Raw genomic sequence first — 8,054 nt, forward strand, 5'->3', positions numbered from 1 at the left:
TTAACAATCCGTATAGTACAAACTAGATGTAATTAACAACCCGTATAGTATAAACTAGATGTAATTAACATCCTGTATAGTACAAACTAGATGTAATTAACATCCCGTATAGTACAAACTAGATGTAATCAACAACCCGTATAGTACAAACAAGATGTAATTAACATCCCGTATAGTACAAACTAGATGTAATCAACAACCCGTATAGTACAAACTAGATGTAATTAACAGCCCGTATAGTACAAACTAGATGTAATTAACAGCCTGTATAGTACAAACTAGACGTCATTGACAACCCGTATATTACAAACTAGATGTACATGTAATTAACATCCCGTATAGTACAAACTAGATGTAATTAACATCCCGTATAGTACAAACTAGATGTAATTAACAACCCGTATAGTACAAACTAGATGTAATTAACAACCCGTATAGTACAAACTAGATGTAATCAACAACCCGTATAGTACAAACAAGATGTAATTAACATCCCGTATATTACAAACTAGATGTAATTAACAGCCCCGTACATTACAAACTAGATGTAATTAACAATCCGTATAGTACAAACTAGATGTAATTAACAACCCGTATAGTACAAACTAGATGTAATTAACAACTCGTATGGTACAAACTAGATGTAATCAACGACCTATATAGTACAAACAAGATGTAATTAACATCCCGTATAGTACAAACTAGATGTAATTAACAACCCGTATAGTACAAACTAGATGTAATCAACGACCTATATAGTACAAACAAGATGTAATTAACATCCCGTATAGTACAAACTAGATGTACTTAACAACCCGTATAGTACAAACTACATGTAATTAACAACTCGTATAGTACAAACTACATGTAATTAACAACCCGTATAGTACAAACTACATGTAATTAACAACCCGTATAGTACAAACGAGATGTAATTAACAACCCGTATAGTACAAACTAGATGTAATTAACATCCCGTATAGTACAAACAAGATGTAATTAACATCCCATATAGTACAAACTAGATGTAATTAACATCCCGTATAGTACAAACTAGATGTAATTAACAGCCTGTATAGTACAAACTAGATGTAATAAACAGCCCGTATAGTACAAACTAGATGTAATTAACATCCCGTAGAGTACAAACTAGATGTAATTAACAACCCCGTATATTACAAACAAGATGTAATTAACAACCCGTATAATACAAACAAGATGTAATTAACAACCCGTATAATACAAACAAGATGTAATAAACACCCCGCATAGTACAAAGTAGATGTAATTAACCACCCGTATAGTACAAACTACATGTAATTAACAACCTCGTATAGTACAAACTAGATGTAATTAACAACCCGTATAATACAAACAAGATGTAATTAACAGCCCGTATAGTACAAACTAGATGTAATTAACCACCCGTATAGTACAAACTAGATGTAATTAACAACCCGTATAATACAAACAAGATGTAATTAACAGCCCGTATAGTACAAACTAGATGTAATTAACCACCCGTATAGTACAAACTAGATGTAATTAACAACCCGTATTATACAAACAAGATGTAATTAACAACCCGTATAATACAAACAAGATGTAATTAACAGCCCGTATAGTACAAACTAGATGTAATTAACAGCCCGTATAGTACAAACTAGATGTAATTAACCACCCGTATAATACAAACAAGATGTAATTAACAACCCGTATAATACAAACAAGATGTAATTAACAGCCCGTATAATACAAACAAGATGTAATTAATATCCCGTATAGTACAAACAAGATGTAATTAACAACCCGTATAGTACAAACAAGATGTAATTAACAGCCCGTATAGTACAAACTAGATGTAATTAACAACCCGTATGGTAAACTAGATGTAATTAACAACCCGTATGGTACAAACTAGATGTAATTAGCAACCCGTATAGTACAAACTAGATGTAATTAACAACCCGTATAGTACAAACTAGATGTAATTAGCAACCCGTATAGTACAAACTAGATGTAATTAACAACCCGTATGGTACAAACTAGATGTAATTAACAACCCGTATGGTACAAACTAGATGTAATTAGCAACCCGTATAGTACAAACTAGATGTAATTAACAACCCGTATAGTACAAACTAGATGTAATTAACAACCCGTATGGTACAAACTAGATGTAATTAGCAACCCGTATAGTACAAACTAGATGTAATTAACAACCCGTATAGTACAAAGTAGATGTAATTAACAACCCGTATAGTACAAACTAGACGTTATTAACAACCCGTATAATACAAACAAGATGTAATTAACAACCCGTATAATACAAACTAGATGTAATTAACAACCCGTATAATACAAACTAGATGTAATTAACAGCCCGTATAGTACAAACTAGATGTAATTAACATCCCGTATAGTACAAACTAGATGTAATTAACAACCCGTATAGTACAAACTAGATGTCATTGACAACCCGTATAGTACAAACTAGATGTCATTGACAACCCGTATAGTACAAACTAGATGTAATTAACACCAATTGTAACTTTTTAGCACATATTTTAGGTGTTTGCATACTTTACTACACCTTTAAGGTGTTGACATACTTTTACCATACCTTTAAGGTGTTGACATACTTTAACTGCACCTTTAAGATGTTGGCATACTTTACTACACCTTTAAGCAGTTGACATACTTTAACTACACCTTTAAGGTGTTGACATACTTTAACTGCACCTTTAAGATGTTGGCATACTTTACTACACCTTTCAGCAGTTGACATACTTTAACTACACCTTTAAGGTGTTGACATACTTTACTACACCTTTAAGGTGTTGACATACTTTAACTACACCTTTAAGGTGTTGACATACTTTACTACACCTTTAAGGTGTTGACATACTTTAACTACACCTTTAAGGTGTTGACATACTTTACTACACCTTTAAGGTGTTGACATACTTTAACTGCACCTTTAAGATGTTGGCATACTTTACTACACCTTTAAGGTGTTGACATACTTTACTACACCTTTAAGGTGTTGACATACTTTACTACACCTTTAAGGTGTTGACATACTTTACTACACCTTTCAGCAGTTGACATACTTTACTACACCTTTAAGGTGTTGACATACTTTAACTACACCTTTAAGGTGTTGACATACTTTAACTACACCTTTCAGCAGTTGACATACTTTAACTACACCTTTAAGGTGTTGACATACTTTAACTACACCTTTAAGGTGTTGACATACTTTACTACACCTTTAAGGTGTTGACATACTTTACTACACCTTTAAGGTGTTGACATACTTTAACTACACCTTTAAGATGTTGACATACTTTAACTACACCTTTAAGGTGTTGACATACTTTACTACACCTTTAAGGTGTTGACATACTTTAACTACACCTTTAAGATGTTGGCATACTTTACTACACCTTTCAGCAGTTGACATACTTTAACTACACCTTTAAGGTGTTGACATACTTTACTACACCTTTAAGATGTTGACATACTTTACTACACCTTTAAGGTGTTGACATACTTTAACTACACCTTTAAGGTGTTGACATACTTTACTACACCTTTAAGGTGTTGACATACTTTAACTACATCTTTAAGGTGTTGGCATACTTTACTACACCTTTAAGGTGTTGACATACTTTACTACACCTTTCAGCAGTTGACATACTTTAACTACACCTTTAAGATGTTGGCATACTTTACTACACCTTTAAGGTGTTGACATACTTTAACTACACCTTTAAGGTGTTGACATACTTTACTACACCTTTAAGGTGTTGACATACTTTAACTACACCTTTAAGGTGTTGACATACTTTACTACACCTTTAAGGTGTTGACATACTTTAACTACACCTTTAAGGTGTTGACATACTTTAACTACACCTTTAAGGTGTTGACATACTTTACTACACCTTTAAGCAGTTGACATACTTTACTACACCTTTCAGCAGTTGACATACTTTAACTACACCTTTAAGATGTTGGCATACTTTACTACACCTTTAAGCAGTTGACATACTTTACTACACCTTTAAGGGAATGCATACTTTTACCATACCTTTAAGGTGTTGACATACTTAGGAAAGGTGTCAAGTAGACACCAGCATCTAAGGTCATACAAGGATAGGTGCAAAGAGGTCACGATTAGCCAATGTCATACGGGGATAGGTGTTAAATTGACACTAACAATCAAGGTCATACGGGGATAGATGTTAAGAAGACACTTACAACCAAGGTCATACGGGGATGGGTGTTAAGAAGACACTTACAACCAAGGTCATTCGGGGATAGATGTTAAGAAGACACTTACAACCAAGGTCATACGGGGATGGGTGTTAAGAAGACACTTACAACCAAGGTCATTCGGGGATATTTGTTAAGAAGCCACTAACAACCAAGAACATTCGGGGATAAGTGTAAAATTGACACTAACAGCCAAGGTCATACGGGATAGGTGTCAAGAGGACAACAATATCCAGGGCCATACGTGGATAGGTGTCAAGAGGACAACAACATCCAGGGCCATACGTGGATAGATGTCAAGAGGACAACAACATCCAGGGCCATACGTGGATAGGTGTCAAGAGGACAACAACATCCAGGGCCATACGTGGATAGGTGTCAAGAGGACAACAACATCCAGGGCCATACGTGGATAGGTGTCAAGAGGACAACAACATCCAGGGCCATACGTGGATAGGTGTCTAGAGGACAACAACATCCAGGGCCATACGTGGATAGGTGTCTAGAGGACAACAACATCCAGGGCCATACGTGGATAGGTGTCAAGAGGACAACAACATCCAGGGCCATACGTGGATAGGTGTCAAGAGGACAACAACATCCAGGGCCATACGTGGATAGGTGTCAAGAGGACAACAACATCCAGGGCCATACGTGGATAGATGCCAAGAGGACAACAACATCCAGGGCCATACGTGGATAGAAGAGACAGTTTAATACCACATTATCGGTATCTTCACTCTACAGTACCGGCAAGATGGTAGACACAGACAGAATCTTCCATTCAGCAGGGATCACTTTAAGTCGCCGCCTGTACAGATAATATACCGTAGATAGGTTAATATGCCGGTAAACATTGCTCAAACAAGGTGAAGTGAATGTACCCCCGAAATACATGTATCTTAAGCAATGTTATACCAAACAAAGTGAAATGAATGTACTTCCGAACTACATATTTGTCTTATCAAAACTATTGAACTCTTTATATAATGTCCGCTTCTTCTTCCACCCGATGACTGTCTTACTGGTATACTTACAGGTTCGTACTGTCTTACTGGTATACTTACAGGCTGTACTGTCTTACTGGTATACTTACAGGTTCGTAATGAGCTCCGACATATTTTATTAAAGGTCAATAAACCGTGCATTCCTATCATACACAGCGATGTAAAACATGAGGCGAATTCCGTGTTAAACTGATGTGGTGATTGTGGGATGTCTACTCTGTTAGATAGATTCCCCGTACAGGACTAATTCTAAGTGGGATTGAGACACCAATTTGTGATTTAGATAGTGTTGACAATGACGTAAGCATTCAAACCTTATCCCATTAGACAGGTTTCAACTCCTTTAATACGTACACGCATCTGTTGAATACGGAAGCTTGTTGATGACTAACTGAAACGAAAAAATATATCACTATATCGTAAACTTGTTTTTTCATGAACACGCAATTTGAGATTAATGAGCATATACTTCAAATAAATTATTTAGAAATCATGTAAAACCTTTTTAAAATGTCTGCTGCTTATCACAACTTGTGTCTGTAATTCTTGAATGCCTTCTTTTTATGTAAAGCTTTTAGGGGCTTACAATGAACTGAAATGTGTTGTTGGTATTAAGGTCAGGTTCATGACCGCCCAGTCTAAATACAAGCAATTTATAGTGTATCTGATTAAGACATGTATCCATATGTAGGTGGTTTAACCCAGTACAGTGTTGACAGGAACCTGCCAGCGCGTGCGATCTGAGGTGTGTACATAATTATGGACGTATTCACTTTTACTAACAGCGGTGTAGATCGTAATACTGATATTTCACTTTTAAGTGGAAAACTTACTCTATCGAGCGGAAACTGACTAATGTTGGATAATAAGTTCCATGTAGTACATTATAACACAGTATTTCACTTTAATTCAAAGGTATGGGGGTCACCTACCCGACCACGTGGGTTTTCCCCGGGTACTACGTTTTCCTCCCATAGTAAGACATTTTGCACGCAAGCGTGATTCATATTTAAGAAATAATTAACGATGATTCGTGTATTATTGCAGGATATACAACGAGGACGAGGATATTTTGCAATTAAATTAATAACGATGGCCGCAGGCCTGAGTTATTAATTAAAATTGCAAAATATCCGAGTCCGAGTTGTATATCCTGCAACAATACACGAGTCAAAGTTGATTATTTCTATTCTACCGTGTACTGTTTAGTTCTGAGATCGACCTCTTTCTAATTGAAAAACAGCAAAGAAACCCCGGGAAAACCTTGTAATTTATTTCTTGAGTATTGCACTATTTGTTGATGAAATATACAGGCAATACAGTACTACGATCAAGAGCATCTATCATATGGCATTGATTTTGAAAATTAAAAAAAAAATAGGATAAAAAAGAAAAAAGAAAAAAAGTGAGGGCCTCCGTAGGATTCGAACTCGCGTCGTGATAAAAATATATTGAAAGACTAACCCATTAGCCCACTCGGCTATAGTGACCTTTTGTGAAACCGGTGAATATTAGATATTTAAAATTGTAACAGCCGTGACTCACGAGCGTGTATTATTGGCACGAGCGTGGGTTATTGGAAAATAATACATGGTTTTTAACCAATCAAAACTGGCGTTACATAGCAAACATGGTAGAATAGTTGATAATACTTGTTTCGCAATTGTTGTAAAATGAATAAAGATTGCATTTTTTTTATAAATACAAATGAGGTGTAATTTCTGTTTTTTTTGTTTTTTGTTTTTATATAATTATCAAATCGATCAAACGACAAACGGGGACAAGATACCATCAAAAGTATATTACATGGAGACAATTGATAAAGTACAAGGTGAACAAGACCAGGTGTTCCGGAGGTTAAACGACTTCTGCTTCATCGACAATAATCAACAAATGGATGACAAAGTTCATTGTCTATTTGAATGTACAACATTATCTGCTCACATAATTTTATATATTGACAAACATTATTGGTCAAGACCAAATATCTGAACTGATGAATACAACTAATATTATAACACTAATGAAAATGTGTACAATTTGTCCTCCTTGATAAAAATGTAACTGTAATATTTTGAGACAGTGCTGTGTATCGACTTCAAACACTACAATAATTGCATGCATTATATAGTAAATATGTTTTCTCTATGCATCATGTGAACAGAGAATAAAATGAATTTGAATTTGAACACCCGGCATACAAATCTAGAGATACAAAAACTGCAAAGGTAAGACAACATTAGGAAATGAGGAAATACAAAATAAAAGGACAAGACAACAGAGGGAAATGAGGAGACACAGAAAACGAATGGTCAGACCATATTAGGAAATGAGGAGATATAAAAAAGAAAGGGTCAGACAACAGCGGGAAATGATGAGATACAAAATAAAAGGGCAAGACAACAGCGGGAAATGAGGAGACACTAAAAACGAATGGTCAGACCATATTAGGAAACCGAAAGGGTAAGACAACATAAGAAAACGAAAACACGTACGGACCTATACATTAACTTCTAGGCTCACAGTTCTCACACCAGACCTAATCCAACAGTGGACGATATCGCTGTGGCCCTCAATAAGAAAAACTTAGAAAAGAATAGTTAACTATGAAAAAGGTTGATCAAAGAGAGGAACAATAAAAAAAAATAACGTAACTCCAGGGGTTAATAAGTAATCTAAGGATCGTGTCGAGCACCTGTGATACGAACCAATCTATAGGTTAATAACATCAGGAACACAGTGTTATTATTTTTGGGAATTTCCCGT

The sequence above is a fragment of the Pecten maximus genome, chromosome 4 (assembly GCF_902652985.1).
Source record: "Pecten maximus chromosome 4, xPecMax1.1, whole genome shotgun sequence".
Classification (NCBI taxonomy): domain Eukaryota; kingdom Metazoa; phylum Mollusca; class Bivalvia; order Pectinida; family Pectinidae; genus Pecten; species Pecten maximus.